Source organism: Aythya ferina, assembly GCF_964211825.1.
Source record: "Aythya ferina genome assembly, chromosome: 3".
Classification (NCBI taxonomy): Eukaryota; Metazoa; Chordata; class Aves; order Anseriformes; family Anatidae; genus Aythya; species Aythya ferina.
Window position 1 is genome coordinate 72,241,542 of NC_140298.1, and position 14,067 is coordinate 72,255,608.

Consider the following 14,067-nt stretch of genomic DNA (forward strand, 5'->3'; position numbering starts at 1 on the left):
CACGGTGTGCTACAGGCACAGCACATCAGCTGCTGCCTGCTGGCTTGGCACTGCAGCTGGTCAGTAATATAATATCTGTCTCTGTCCGCTTCTGAGGCCAGAACGGATTTCTGTTTCTTTCGTGTTTCCTGAAGCATATTGGGAAGGAGGAGGTAAGAAAGATATATAAGTTTATTTTGGGTTTTGGAATAAAAGCCATGCCTTCACAATTTTATCCAGCCTCTCCATGTTTGCTAGATTGAGCAAAAGTCTGTTAAAACAAGATAAAAGAACCTCCCATGAACTAGGCTGTAACCAAAATTAAACAAATGAGCAAGTTATATGGTGTGCTAGCTGGCGTGAGTTACCAGTGCCTGATTTGCAGCCATCTGCTATATTTGAAATAGACGTCATATTCCTTTTGTCTTTTCAAGGTGAGAATCAAAAAAGGAGAACTTTTATTTAGCCCAACTTGCTTGATGTCAAATTCTGTTAGTGCGTGTTCCATTCCATACAATTTTGGTGGACTGGGCTAGGAGAATTAGTATACGTAGGTTTTGACTCAGTTTTATTATATACAGTGATAATCAGTGTTTCAGACTGTTGAATAGGAAGTTAATAGTTCATGGGATTACTAAAGCAAATGGCCAACACTCCTCTCAGTTTTAAGTATCTTCTTATCATACATTGTTAATTCTTAGGAACTTGTTATTTCAACTCTGTTTAAAATGTGACAGAGCATGCTAGGCAGTTTAAAAAGGATGCCCTTGCCTTTTTTTGTGCTTTATGTAGCAGGGTGAAAATAAATACTGCTTAAAATGGGTGTTGTCACTGAATAGTCTCTTCTAAGGTAGGTTCAGTTTGAGTTTAGGACTGTCAGAAACGACACATTTCATAAAACATGGCCCAGTACTGTGTTGTGTTTTGATAGCAATAGTCAGCCAATGTGAGGAATACTGATAGGGCTGGAGAACATCATCTTAACACTTTGTGTGCCATGTTTCAGTCCCGTAGTAATTTGTCCTGGGATGTTTACAACACCTCCATCAAATCAGTTTTAAATAAAGATGTGGTTTGGCGTAGCAGTTGCTTTTATTGAATACATCTTGTTGTTAGTGATAGGTCATATTATTTTTTTACAGTGCTTGACACCTTGAGCCCTGTATTTCAAATGTAGGGTGAAAAACTGAATGGAAAAATTGAATAATTAAAATAGTGCAAATATAAATTACTTTTTTTTTTTTTTTTTTTTTTAAGACAAAACAACATCAACAAACAAACCTCAAAACAACAACCCCAAAACAAGAAGAAAAAAAAAAAAAAAAAGGATGGCAGGCTATATAATAAAAATGCATATTGATAGAGATTGTTTCTAAATCCGAACCTTTTATTGATAAAGAAAGTAGGTACTCCTCAGGCATGGCCAGATTTATTTGAAAATGAAGCTTATTGTTTAAATAAGATTATACACGTAGATTCAAAGCTATGTCTTGTAATGGCTATAACTGATATGCAATGTGAAAGTTAACATAAGAGTGAAACGCTGACTTTAGTTTCATAGCTCAGGAAACAGCTCAGTATTTCTCACCCCGCTTTACTTCCTATTTCTTAATTTGCTGTGTAAATCTGACTTTTTCTTCTGATGTTTATCCACATTCATGTTCCATAGGTGCATACTTGTGTATGTAGAGATTTTTGGTTATGGAATGCCTGTGTTCTGTGTCTGTGTGCTTCAGATTTAAGGTCTAAGATGTGGTGTGTTCCTGGCTGTTTTTTCCAACAAATTCTTTGGAAAAATCTGTCTTGGGATCCGGATTTAAATAATGGATTTATGCCCTTTCGTACATAGATGCCACAGATTCAGTGTTTCATTGCTTTTATGAATCTGCACATACCAGGAATAGGTTCAGCTGGACCTTCAAAGAGCAGGGAAGCGAGAGCACAGCCACAGCTCCTGGAATAAGCAGGTGGATATTGCCTCAGGTACTAGAAGCTGCCACTGAGAAACAAAGCATCTCCTTGGACTTTGCTCGAAGATTTTCATCAACTGTATTGGAAGGGAAAATGCCTCACAAATTAAGAATTAAAGAGGCTTCAAAGCAGCTGGCCAGATGAAAAGTGTTATCAAAAAGATACAGCAGCCCCAGCACTGCCATTAGGTACAGACCTGGGTTCTGCTGGCATCTTACGCTGTTTCAAAATGTGCTTGGCTGCCTCTGCTGGTAAACTGCTGTTCAGATTCTTGGGGAAACTGCACCAATGTGGTGAAGGATTAGTGTCTAAACAGGCCAGGCTGCCAGCAGTGGGCACCAGCTTGTGGAGCTGTGATCACTGTAGAAAGAGAGACCCTGCTTCTCACCGTGGAATATAAATATCCCACAGTAGATATGTCCTCTGTGTTGCTGTGCTTTTCCGTACGTAAACCAGGAATACGGGGCTTGGAAAAGTTGAGAGGTTCGATGCGTATGCTGCGTGAAGATCGTCAGCTCAGCCTTCTTCTCTTTTTATAGAGCTTGGGAACAGCTGGGAAGAAGAGCCAGTTATGTTATGCATTCCTCCCAGGCCAGTCACCCCTGCTCTGCTCAGCCACAGGCAGCTGTGACAGGGATTAAGTGACTGGCCGTGTTATCCTTCGGAGGCCCTTGGCCCAGTTGGAGGCTTTGAGTCAGCATTGCCCACCTGGCGTGCCTAGTCATCTCTTCTCTTTCCTCTTCTCGTGCTGCTTCAGCCATCCTTCCGATACCTTCAACAGTAGGAAATCTCCTGGAAGAGAGGAAATGTCAGCAGAAAAAAGCCCCTCTGCGAGGGACTTTCTGCTGACACGCAGGGCAGAAGCGCCGGTGAGCAGTTCACGGGGGGAAGAAGCTCACTGGCTTTAGTGACAGATACAGCGTGCACAAAATGTGAACTGTTTTGAGAATGTAAGAATCCATTCTCGTAGATAATCTCTGGGCTTAAAGATTGTGATGGGCAATACTGAAATTGTATTTTCTGTGATCAGAGAGAAAGGTCATAGTCCTTCCCCCATGTAGGGAATTCACTGCTTTAAAGCAATTAAGTTGTTTCAGTTGTACCTCATCAGAGCAGATGACTGGCACCTACACTCAAAATGTTTTTTTTATTTTTGCTGTCATAGAAAAACAACAACAAATGCAATGATTTAGGCAGTCTGCTTCTCAGGAGGAAGCTAATCGGAGTGCAAAATCTTCACCATCCTAATGAGGGCTGTTTTTTTTTTTTATTATAGAGAGGGGCATGGTGATGGTTGGAGTCTCTGTGAAGTACTTTGTTAGTCATAAGAACTTGTTTATGCATACAAACAAACTCATTCACCTTCCAGGCTGCATCACAAAATCAGACAGCTCCAGTAGGCTTAGTTATCTGCGCTGTGTGGCTTAGTCTGTCTCCAGATCTCTGTTTGTTACTTTGAAGTTGCTGGATCTAGCTGCTACACCCACGTATGTAGTCTGTCTGCAAAAAGATAGTGCTGTCTTCTGCTCTATAGTTTCCATCTTTTGCTACGACATCCATTTAGTTCTGGCTCTTTAGTAAAGAAAAGTCTTTTTTTTTTTTTCTTTTCCACTTTAGAAAGAACGTAGTGAACAGGGGAGCTTGCTGATGTGGATCATAGATGATGCAGATTTTTGTTGCTAAGCAGATTTGATTTTTTTCTTATTTTTTTTTCTTCCCTGAGGGCAAGATCCTTGCTTTCCTGTGATTCAACTTTTTTTTTTTTTTTTCTCCCCAATTGGACTACCTTCTTAAATTGAACCAACGTGATCTGTCCTTCAGCCCTGTTCTTTACCAGCCAGCTACTTTGACTTCTTGTCTCTACCTCTTTCTCAGCTGTGTAGCACTAATTTGCCTTGTTCGTGCTCGTAAGAGATCTGTTTCTGCTGTGCGAATTCAATCTAGTCCCCATGCATGCTTGAACCTTTGCCTCGTGGAACCCTTGCCAGTACAAACCATCTTCCTGTGCAAGCAACTCAGAAGCAAAAAGCCAGGCTCTCATGAGATCCTCTGTACTCGGTTTTCCTAGGAACTTACTCAAAGTTCTTGCTATGTATTTTGAAAACTGTATTCGCTTGTGTGTGTTCGGTTTGTGAAAGGCCTTATTTATTCGGGACTGTACAGTCTCTCTATTCTGCCCATTCAGAAAGACGGCTATTTTCCACCTATAAACTGCACCTCCCCCTGGCAAAAGCTTTAGTTCCTTAAAAAGAATTATACTGGAAAATACACACTGGGTAGTGACCACCAACATTCTCCAGGCAGATCTGAGCTGCTCTATCCGCACAGGATAGAGGGTGGCCAGGCTAAATCTCGCTGCAGTAGCTGATGCACTGCTCACGGGACCCAAGCCATTGCTCACAACGACACTTTTGTGTGCACACTCCTAGTCCTGTACCTCTCTTCCCTCCCCTGAAGTCCTGTGCCCTGGATTCCCTACTGGAGACAAATTGCAGCACAGCTATAGATGCTGTCCTGTATGTCTGAGTGCAGAGAATGATGAAAAGTACGATGTATGATATATGGACTCTACTAACCAAAAAGCTCTCAACTGAAACATTTAAAATGCATGCACATCCACAGTAAAGCGTGTACACATAGCACACCCTGAAGAAATTCAGTTCTTGTAAGGTAAATATTGTCTCTGTTTTGGGAACCACTCGTATTATGTCACAAGTTTGCTGCTAAAAAAAAAAAAAAAGTGTAAAAAGTGTTTAATATCTGATTGGTACATCTGGATTTTAACTCTAAAAATGGAAAAAAAAATCACCCTCCATCACCATGTTCACTTGCTTTCGTTGGTTGCTGTTCAAGAAACCCATTCATTTTTTCAGATCTCCTCCATCATTCATTTGCCTGAAGGCTACTACATCATTCATTTCTCAGAAATTATCGTTAGTATGTTTTGTAAAGATAGGATAGTATCTTTTAAATGATGTACTAACAGGTAACTGTGTCAAATGGATATTTCTCCATACTCTAGGAAATCTGAAGATAAAGCTGTAGGTATACCTGTTGATTTTATTACGTTTCTCATCCACTTTATCTACCATATTTCTGCCCCCCCCCCAAAAAAAAAAAAAAAAAAAAAATTAGCAAGGCACTGGTTTTGTAAGGGTCCAGTGTAATTAAGGAGGATATTTCTGAGACCTCAAATCTTCAGTGGCTCCCCATGCTTTTCTTGCTTTGCTAATCTTTGCATTTATCTCCCTTCAGATCTCAACATCTGCTGCAGTTTGACTGCCCAGGTTAGTGAAATTTTCCCCCTTTACCCACTTCTGTAATTATCCTGTGCACCTCTTTTCTTTCTCAGTATTTCTCAACGTTGATCTGGCAGTATTTTTTCTTCACTACTTTTTAGTTTTTATTATCTACTTTTGACACTGGAGGGTGGTGGGAGTGAAAATAAAATAAAAAAAAAATCCTACTTTATATGAAAACATGTTTAAGCTGTTTTCCAAGTATGTATTAGAGAAGAGTAAAAATTGTAAGTACAGAAAGAACAGAAACTGAAAAGAGTAAGTGAAATGTGTGTATTTCCCTCCCCTCCCAGACATGAGAGTAAATGACAGTTCACTGCAATAAAATACATTAGGTAGCAGTATATTCAGTAAGACTTTGAAGAATAAGAATGAAGCATTGAGCAAACTTCTGGCCTGTGCTATGCTAGCAGATAGAAAGGTCTGAATTACATAATAATTTTCTTTGTATCAGTCTCTAATAGTCTCTAATTAATATATTTTTGGATAATACAAACTATTCGAATATCAGACAGCATATAGTTAAGTCAGAGAATAATGAAATAAATAAATATATATTTAATGCTATTCTAATGGTACTCAGCTTCCTGTCTTTTTGGGTGCTTGAAGCATCATAGCCTGAATTAAACTCTTTCCGCTCCATAGGTGCCCAGAAACCTGGGATCACAATTGACTTTTTTTTGGTACTATTCTCATCCAGAGTCGAGAAACCTATTCATCAAAATTAAGTGAAGAACCTTCCTTCACTCACGCAGACTAGCTTTTGCATCCAGTTTCTGCTCCGGGAAGAGCTGCCTAGAAACCCTCTTTGCTCCTTAGATTTTGTTCAGACTTGTGAATTTCTTTTCACGTATTTTGTGCTTTCCTTTGAGGAAATCTTGAAGCCTAGCTGTTTCCATTTGGTTGCTGCTAGTGAAGTCATGATCTATTTTCCAGGTTCTTTCCTGCTGATTGAGTTAAAATTTAAGTCTTACTACAGAGTAGAGTATTTCCTAGGAAAGGGGAGGCATGGTTTTAGGTTGCTTCAGGCTGGAAAGAAAACTACACAAATGTCTATACCCTGAGTGAGGGCTGTATCTCTGTAAGAGGAGTCTATCACTATCATATCTTTTTATTGTGTTTTAAAGGAAAATACAACTACTGGATTGAATTTTGCTGGGCCCTGATCTGGTAGATATTTGTCAGCATTATTTGGCACTTCCATCTAGAATCAAGGCTACTGAGAGATGTGGTTTGTTTTCCCCTGTGTCTCCCAGTAGAATGAAACAGGTACTTCACTCAGCCCTGTCAAAACTGAGGTGATGATGAGCATGTCCACAAGCAGATCTTAAATATTGAAGTGTTGTGGATGCCCGCAAAGTTATGTGGCAGCTGAATGAAGGCTTGAGAATGTGACTTGATTTCACTCACCTGAATCCTATGGTTTCAAGAGTCTAGTCCTAACAGACCTAATATATTGTTGTGTGGACTAAGGAAGTCAGCCTGTCTTAGAAGAAGATAGTAGCATTGTAACGTTTATGAAGGTACATGAATGAATCCCTATTTTATTAACCAGTCAACTCCCACCATCAAATTAGCTTCACATTACGTTATTCCTCAAGACACGTAAAAAACACAATTTTCCTTATGTTCAAGATTTTTAGAAGGAGCTGCTGTAATCAGCTGCTTTATTTTGACACAAATTAATTATATAATCTTACTTGTTAATCTTATTTCTAATTCTGCTGTTAAGTTGAAAAACTCACCTGAGCTAATAGCATCATTTTGTAAAAATAGAAACTGGCCTTTTTATAAAAGCTTTAGTTTAACTATTCCTCAGTTGTTCCCACATTAACTACTTTGCTTTATGCAAACACTTACTTTTATTCCGATTTCAGTCCAGCTTCCAGAGTTTCACTTTGTCATCTTCTCGTCTAAGTAGTTATAAAACAGGAATGTTCTCATGAAGCAGAAATAATGAACTTCTTTAGTTTTTCAATAGGGCAGATTCCAGAGACCTTGAATCAGTCCTGCAGCGGTCTTTCAGAAACGTTTTTCAATTTGAAGGGTATTCATCTTAAGAAGATTGTTAACTTGACTGACTAGTTCTTTTGACCTTGTTTGTCTGGAAGTCAAGGCCAAAACGTAATCAATATTAGACAGAATAGTACAACAGATCTACTTCTTTCTTTCTTTCTTTCTTTCTTTCTTTCTTTCTTTCTTTCTTTCTTTCTTTCTTTCTTTCTTTCTTTCTTTCTTTCTTTCTTTCTTTCTTTCTTTCTTTCTTTCTTTCAAGTCAGGGAAGACTAAACTGGATGTGTAGCAGCAGAACCATATTACAGTTTTGCTTAAGTATGCTAAACAAAATTAGTCCATATTGCAAGTTTCACTCCCATTAGCTCTTTGAGAATCCATGGTAAATTATGCTTAGAACAATTAGCCTAAGTGTTTTTCAGTAGGCCCAGTGCATACAGTGTTAATCATCAGTGATTATGAAAGTATTTTCTTGTAACTGGATATTTGTACAGGATATCTTGATCCATTGTTTTGGAATAACATAATTTCTTAATCATAGCATAGCATATAATATGCTTGCTTTTAATTAGACAAGTCATAACCTGATACAGAATAATTTATCACATTAGTAAATGCTACAAGGATTTGAAAAGAATTACTATTTTTCTAAAATGTAAGTGAGATGTTATGTCAGGAAATGTTTTCCTTCAATCATAAGCTTATTACTAATCAAAAGTTCAGCAGAATTTTACCAAAGCAGAGCTTAAACAAATAAACTTTTCAAGTTACAACATTCAGTATGTATGAATTTGTAGTTATATACATCCATCAAATCACTGATTCATCAAGTATAACAGTGGGGGAATTGTAATACTTTTCCCAATTTAAAGCTTAACTAATATCCGACTGTAGCTCAACTAGTATTAAAAATCTCCATAGCTTCTTTCAATCTCTGCTAGTTGGCAGTTGTTCCACGTTTGGAAAGGTTTTCTTAACTTTCTTTTGGGGGTAGCTTAAGCCCATCGTCCTCCTTCCCTCCACCCTTTTTTTTCCCCTTTACTCCCATTGTGAGAACCATGGGCTACCCATTTATGAGTAATGTCTACACTTGGATGGAACCCAACTGAGGCCTTGGTGCAGAGCAGGGTGTGAAGATCACACCATGTGCCTTATGAATTGACATGCCTCCTATTATTTTTGCAATACGATGGCATTATTGGAACACGTTGAAACTTGATCTGCCAAACTTTCAGGTCCCATTCTGAAGAACTGTTGCCAGTATACTCCCATCTTGTTTTCATTGATCTGATTTTTTATTTATTTATTTTTAATCTCAAGCAGTGTTTTTTTGAATATTATTTACCTCATACATTTTTTAATGAAAATTAATCGTATTTAGTTCACACTGCTCACTTGAAATTGTCTTTCTTCACAATACCTGCAAGTATTCCCTCATTTGATGTAATTTGCAGATTCAGAAGGCGTTCTCTACTTCACTGTCCATATCATTAATGAAAACATTAAATAGTGTTAGATTGGGGCAGGCTTCAATTCTACAATAAATCAGCAATAACTATTCTCAAGAACAGCTTTTCCAAACAGTTGAACATCCATATTTAGAGTAGTTTAACCTAAATCATGTATCCCAAACTGTTTCATGAGAACTGCTGTGTGTGTGAGTATGTCAAAACTCTGGCCAAGGTCGAGATAAATTACATCTAACCTCTGTGTTAACTAAGTTTGCTGCACACCATGTAGAGGAGAGAAATTAAGGTTGTTTGACGTGATTTTATTTTTTTATGAATCTATGTCGATCCCTAGCTTGGGATGCTATCTGTTAGATGTTTAAGCATAGGGTTATTTTTGTTTGTTTAAATGTGCTTGACCTGTAACTTTCTAGGACTTGCTGATAGTAGCTAATTTTAGACACTGTGGCTAGTTCAGTTCTGAGAGTAAGATAGGTTGAGGAAGTGCTGGATGAGGGCCAGAAGGAGCTTGTAAAACTGTGATTGTAAGTTGGGGGCTGTAGTCACTTTCTTTCCTCGGGTACACATAACACTTCAGTTCTTGCATATCCTGGCTTTACTCCTCATCCTTGCCGGTCACTGTGAGCTTGCCCAGAGATGTGTGTGCCTTTTCTGTCTTGCTGCTGCTTGAGCCAGGCCAATCCATCCGTATCCTTGTGCCCATTTCTTTAAGCTGTCTCTTGGGGATCCAATGGGTTGCAGTCTCTGCTGACATCTCCAAAAGCTAGGAGCTTCTAGTCGGGGACAGGACATGAAAATATCCTGAGAGAGAAAGTGGAGCTGAAGGGGGAATGAGCAGAAGTCATGGACCATCTTATGCTGCAAGTGTAGGGGTTTTTTCCTGCTTCAGGCTACTCTCAGACCCCAGCGTGTTTTCTTGCACCATTCCCTGAATATTTGTTTGGGCCTTCTTTGCTGGCATGCACCCTTTCAAGACCTGAGACCTGGTTTAATTGCTTTAAAAATGATTGGCCTTTGTGACTCTAATAAGTGAAAAAATGGTTATCGGTTAATGACCCTTGCCTTGTTGTCTCCAATTTGTAAGTCATATGCGTATGTTGCCTGTTTTAATCTCTGAGATGATACTCATTCTCCACACATTCTTAAAGATAACATTAACATCTCCTCAGAGATTAAAAAAAAAATAAAATACTATTTTGGGTGGCAAACTTCTTCAGGAAGCTGTTTTGGAAAACAAACCAAACCAAACTGATTTTCAACCTAAGTTTTTCTTTATCTAGTCTGAATTCTTTGCCTTTTCTATGTTAAATAGGCCCAAGAGTTAACCTGTTAACTGTTATAACCTGAATTTCTCGAGTAAAACTGACCATATGTATCATTGTATCACAGAATGGCTTTGGGTTGGAAGGAACCTTAAAGATCATCTGGTGCCAACCCCCCTGCCATGGGCAGGGATACCACTCACTGTCAGGTTGCCCAGGGCCTCCCTCATCCAACGTGGCCTTGAACACCTCCTGGGGTGGGGCATTCAGTGCCTCACCACCCTCTGAATGAAGAATTTCCTCCTAACATCTAATCTAAATCTCCCCTCTTTTAGGTTAAAACCATTCTCTCCTGTTTTGTCATCTACCCAAGCAAAAAGTTGCTCCCCTTCATTTTTATGAGCCCCCTTTGAGTATTGAAAAGCTGCAATGAGGTCTCCCCACAGCCTTCTCTTCTTCAGTCTGAACATCCCCAGCTCTCTCGGTCTTTCAAGATACTCGGAATCATTATAGTGTATAGATTCTTCTGTTTAATCTGCTTTACTTAGTGAAATAATAGAAAATTTCCTGGTTGTCAGGTAGTAATCACCTTGTTTCTTGCATTCTTTCCTTGTTTGTTATGTAGAATAAATTGGCCAGAGCTAGAAAGAGGAAGTATCACTGTTGTGGCAAATATCTAAAAGGGAATGTCTCTTCCAGAAACATATATATACACATACTTTTGCCAGGTGAAGACACTTGATTTATTAAAACAAAAGTGAAAAAAACAAAAACAAAAACTTTATCAATCTCAGATACATTTTTATGGGAGTGCTATCATTCTGTGTTAGGTATTAATAGTGCTATTTCACACTTACTGGCATAAATATCACTTTTTCAGTTGATGTTCAGGAGTCAAGATTATTTCAGAAGTTGCTGGTCCATGAGCTGTTGGTTCAGCAGTAAACACTTCATCAGAGTCTAGATCAGAAATGTATTTGCATGGAATTGTCTTCCATGTGCTTATTATTGTGCAGTTCCCTGGGAACCAAATTGCTTTTGTGTGTGTGTGTGTGTGTGTGTGTTGAGTTCTTTTGTTATAGACCAAACAGTGACTTATCTAGAGCTATTTCACGTTTTGTTTTTCAGCACACCCTAAAACTTTCAGTCTTCTAGGACAGCTCATTGCAAAGTTCTTGATCAATCTTTATTAAGGCACTCAAGGCCTTGAAAGGAATCAGTTTGTTCAGACACGTGGTTGGTTCCTTCATTGAAAGAAGGATGCTGTGTGATGGCACTAACAGAACAGAAAGGTCTGTGCATCGTCAGTAAGGCTGTTCTTTTCTCAGATGATGTGTGAAAGAAACAATCATTTAGTTTTCTGAAATTTTGAAGATCTAGTTTTAGTCTTGAAGAGGAACATCAGTATATTTTTTCCATTTATACCTGCTCCAACTGTGGCCTGTCAATTGCTAATACCTTTACTTGGATGTGCACTTAATTTGTTGCTGTCTTTTGCCTTTCTTGCCCTTCCAGCTCGAAAGAACAAATAACCTGAGCTCAATTATCAACAAATAATTGGATTTCCTATGAAAATCTGAGTTCAAGGCCATCGTGTCTTCTAATAATACTGAATGGGTTTTTGAACGCCGCATTAGTAACAGATGCACAAATCAATAGATTATGGAGATATGGCAGTGCCTAGACTAACCACTGAGTTTCATGCTTTATACAAGTCTAGAGCTATTTGGGGTGTCTGAATTTAAGATAGTTATCTGGCTAAAAGGGCCAATTAATTTTTTTTTTTTTTTTAAAAAGAAGGAAAAAAAAGAAAAAAAGAAAAGAAACAGTTCTGAATATTAGTGTTTATATCTCAGGGTGAATCCCATACGGAGTGGGATGGCCACTATGATAGATTAGTCTCTGATCATAGATTTTGTGTGTAAGGTTATGTTTTAGCCTCACCTGGCACCTCCTACAAAGCTTCGTCTTGGTTACTTATAGGCATGGGTCACCACTTTGCATTCCAAGGAATCACCGTAGTGCTTGGACATCTATAGGACTCATGCATTTCTTGAAAGCCTGAAGAATGAAAAGTTTGTTTGTGTAGGCTTTTTTTTTTTTTTTCTTTTTTTTTAATGTCTGGGAAAGAAAAATCAAAATCAAAACTTTCTTTGGGAAAAATGTGTATTCTAAAATTAGAATAATGAGAAAGTGTAAAACTCTTAATAATTTGCCGATTCTTTTATTTATAGATGTGTAGCTTTCATAATTTGGAAGCGTGGCAGATTTCCTGTCATAACGTGCTATTTAGAGATCTGTAATCCTAGATTTCCTTCAGAATGCTTTCCTTATCTCCTAAGCCTCTGGAGCTGCGTTATTTGTACTGGTTGGCTCAGGCAAAATTGCAGGCCTCTGCTACACGTGGACAAATGAGATTTGCAACTGGACCATGGCACACAAGCCATGATCCATCAGAGGGGTTTTGAGTAGTACTGTCAGCTAGAATCAATGGAAATCCTGAATTCTGGGGGTATTTCTTTTATGCTGCTTCATCAATAAATGTAATTAACTTATAGTTAATTTTTAACCAGGTCACTCAGGGCTCTGTCCTGTTGGGTCTGGAAGACCTCCGGACAGCCCCCTCCACTGCCTGCTGGCCTCCTGGGGAAACAATTGCTCCTTTCATCTTCTTGGAAGCTCTCTTGAAGGTTGCGGTGCTCGTATAAGGAGTGAATTCTGGAAAAATAACTGCTAATTTAGATGTTTGAAGCTGAAGACAAGTAGCTGTTGTTTTCCTACCTCAGCTGGTTGAATCTAATGCTTTCCCTCTGTTGACCTGAGAAAGGACAGCGTTTCACCCTTGGAGTGTTGCTTTGAGAAATCCAGGTGCTCATTTGCAGATGCACAGCTCGTAGTTATCTAGATGTAGACCTTTATCTTACCCCTGGGGATTGGATGAATGAGGTCTGCTAATTAAGGGAGCTGGAGGCTGCAGGAACATGAAAGCAGAACAGGTGGAAAGGGTGGCAGAAAATACCTGGGCTTCTCTGCCAGCTGGGCCAGCAGGTGTTGACAGACCCGGAAAGGTAGGGGTGGGAAAATTCAGTGTTTCTTTTCCTCTTTGACAGAACACCATCAAGTACAACAGCTTATCTTTTATATTAAGTATCACTCCAGAAAAAAAAACTTCATCAGATTCTGTTTCTAAATGGGTCTTAAAAAGAAAGAAAAAATCCTCAAAAATAGAAATCGAAAGTATCTTGCAATCAAGTTCATGCTTAAAAACAAAACAACCCTTATTTTTCTTCCTTTCTAACAAAAATCAATTACATTAGACAAATAAATACTAGATTTAATAGACTACTTGATAAGTAAACAAAAACCAACTGATTTTATATTTAAGAAAATCAACCAAATGTTTGATGCAAATGTTTATGTTGAAAAAAAAATGGCTCTGCTGGTGTATTAACAAGAGAATCCTGAGCATTTCAGCCTAGAAGTACTTCCTAAAACTTTAGTTTTACATTATAGATAGGGGAATAAGGATTCTCTAGTTTGAAGTGATTTTAATCAGAATTACTCGTAACAAAAATTGCTGTGTGGCTTTTGCTCGCCAGGTCTGTCAGCCTGCAGAAGACCATTTGAGACAAGGTAACCACGTCATGCCTTAAAAATCACTTTCTTCAGATTACTTCTTACCTCTGAGTCTCTACAATTTCTTTCTCAGAACTAGTTCTGAGCACAGCGATCACAGGTCTATGCAGATAATTTCTACATCTCTTCGTGCCCACTTTGGTGCATTTGGTGTTGCCCAACAGTGTTTCAGAAAGTGGTTGCACAAAAGTCTGTCCGATGGCTAGTTTCTGGTCTTCATGGCTGTTTTAACTCCACACATAAACAAACAAACCACCAAAACCCAAACAAAATGAAAAACAAAATACCATCTAAAATTATTGTGCCTTAATGCCCACAAAAGCTATTATTTGTGCTCCAGAAGGAATAGAAATCCAAATCCACCAAGCCAGTCTTATGATTTTTCTTCTTTTTTTTTTTTCTTTTACATGACTTGAGAGGTTAGAATTACTGATGCTG

General features: G+C 38.5%; 1 protein-coding gene across 1 annotated transcript in view; it reads left to right on the plus strand.

The window, feature by feature from the left end:
• The window catches only part of SLC16A10 (solute carrier family 16 member 10), a 67,069-nt gene that overhangs the window by 42,843 nt on the left and 10,159 nt on the right, over window positions 1-14,067 (plus strand). The window lies entirely within an intron of this gene.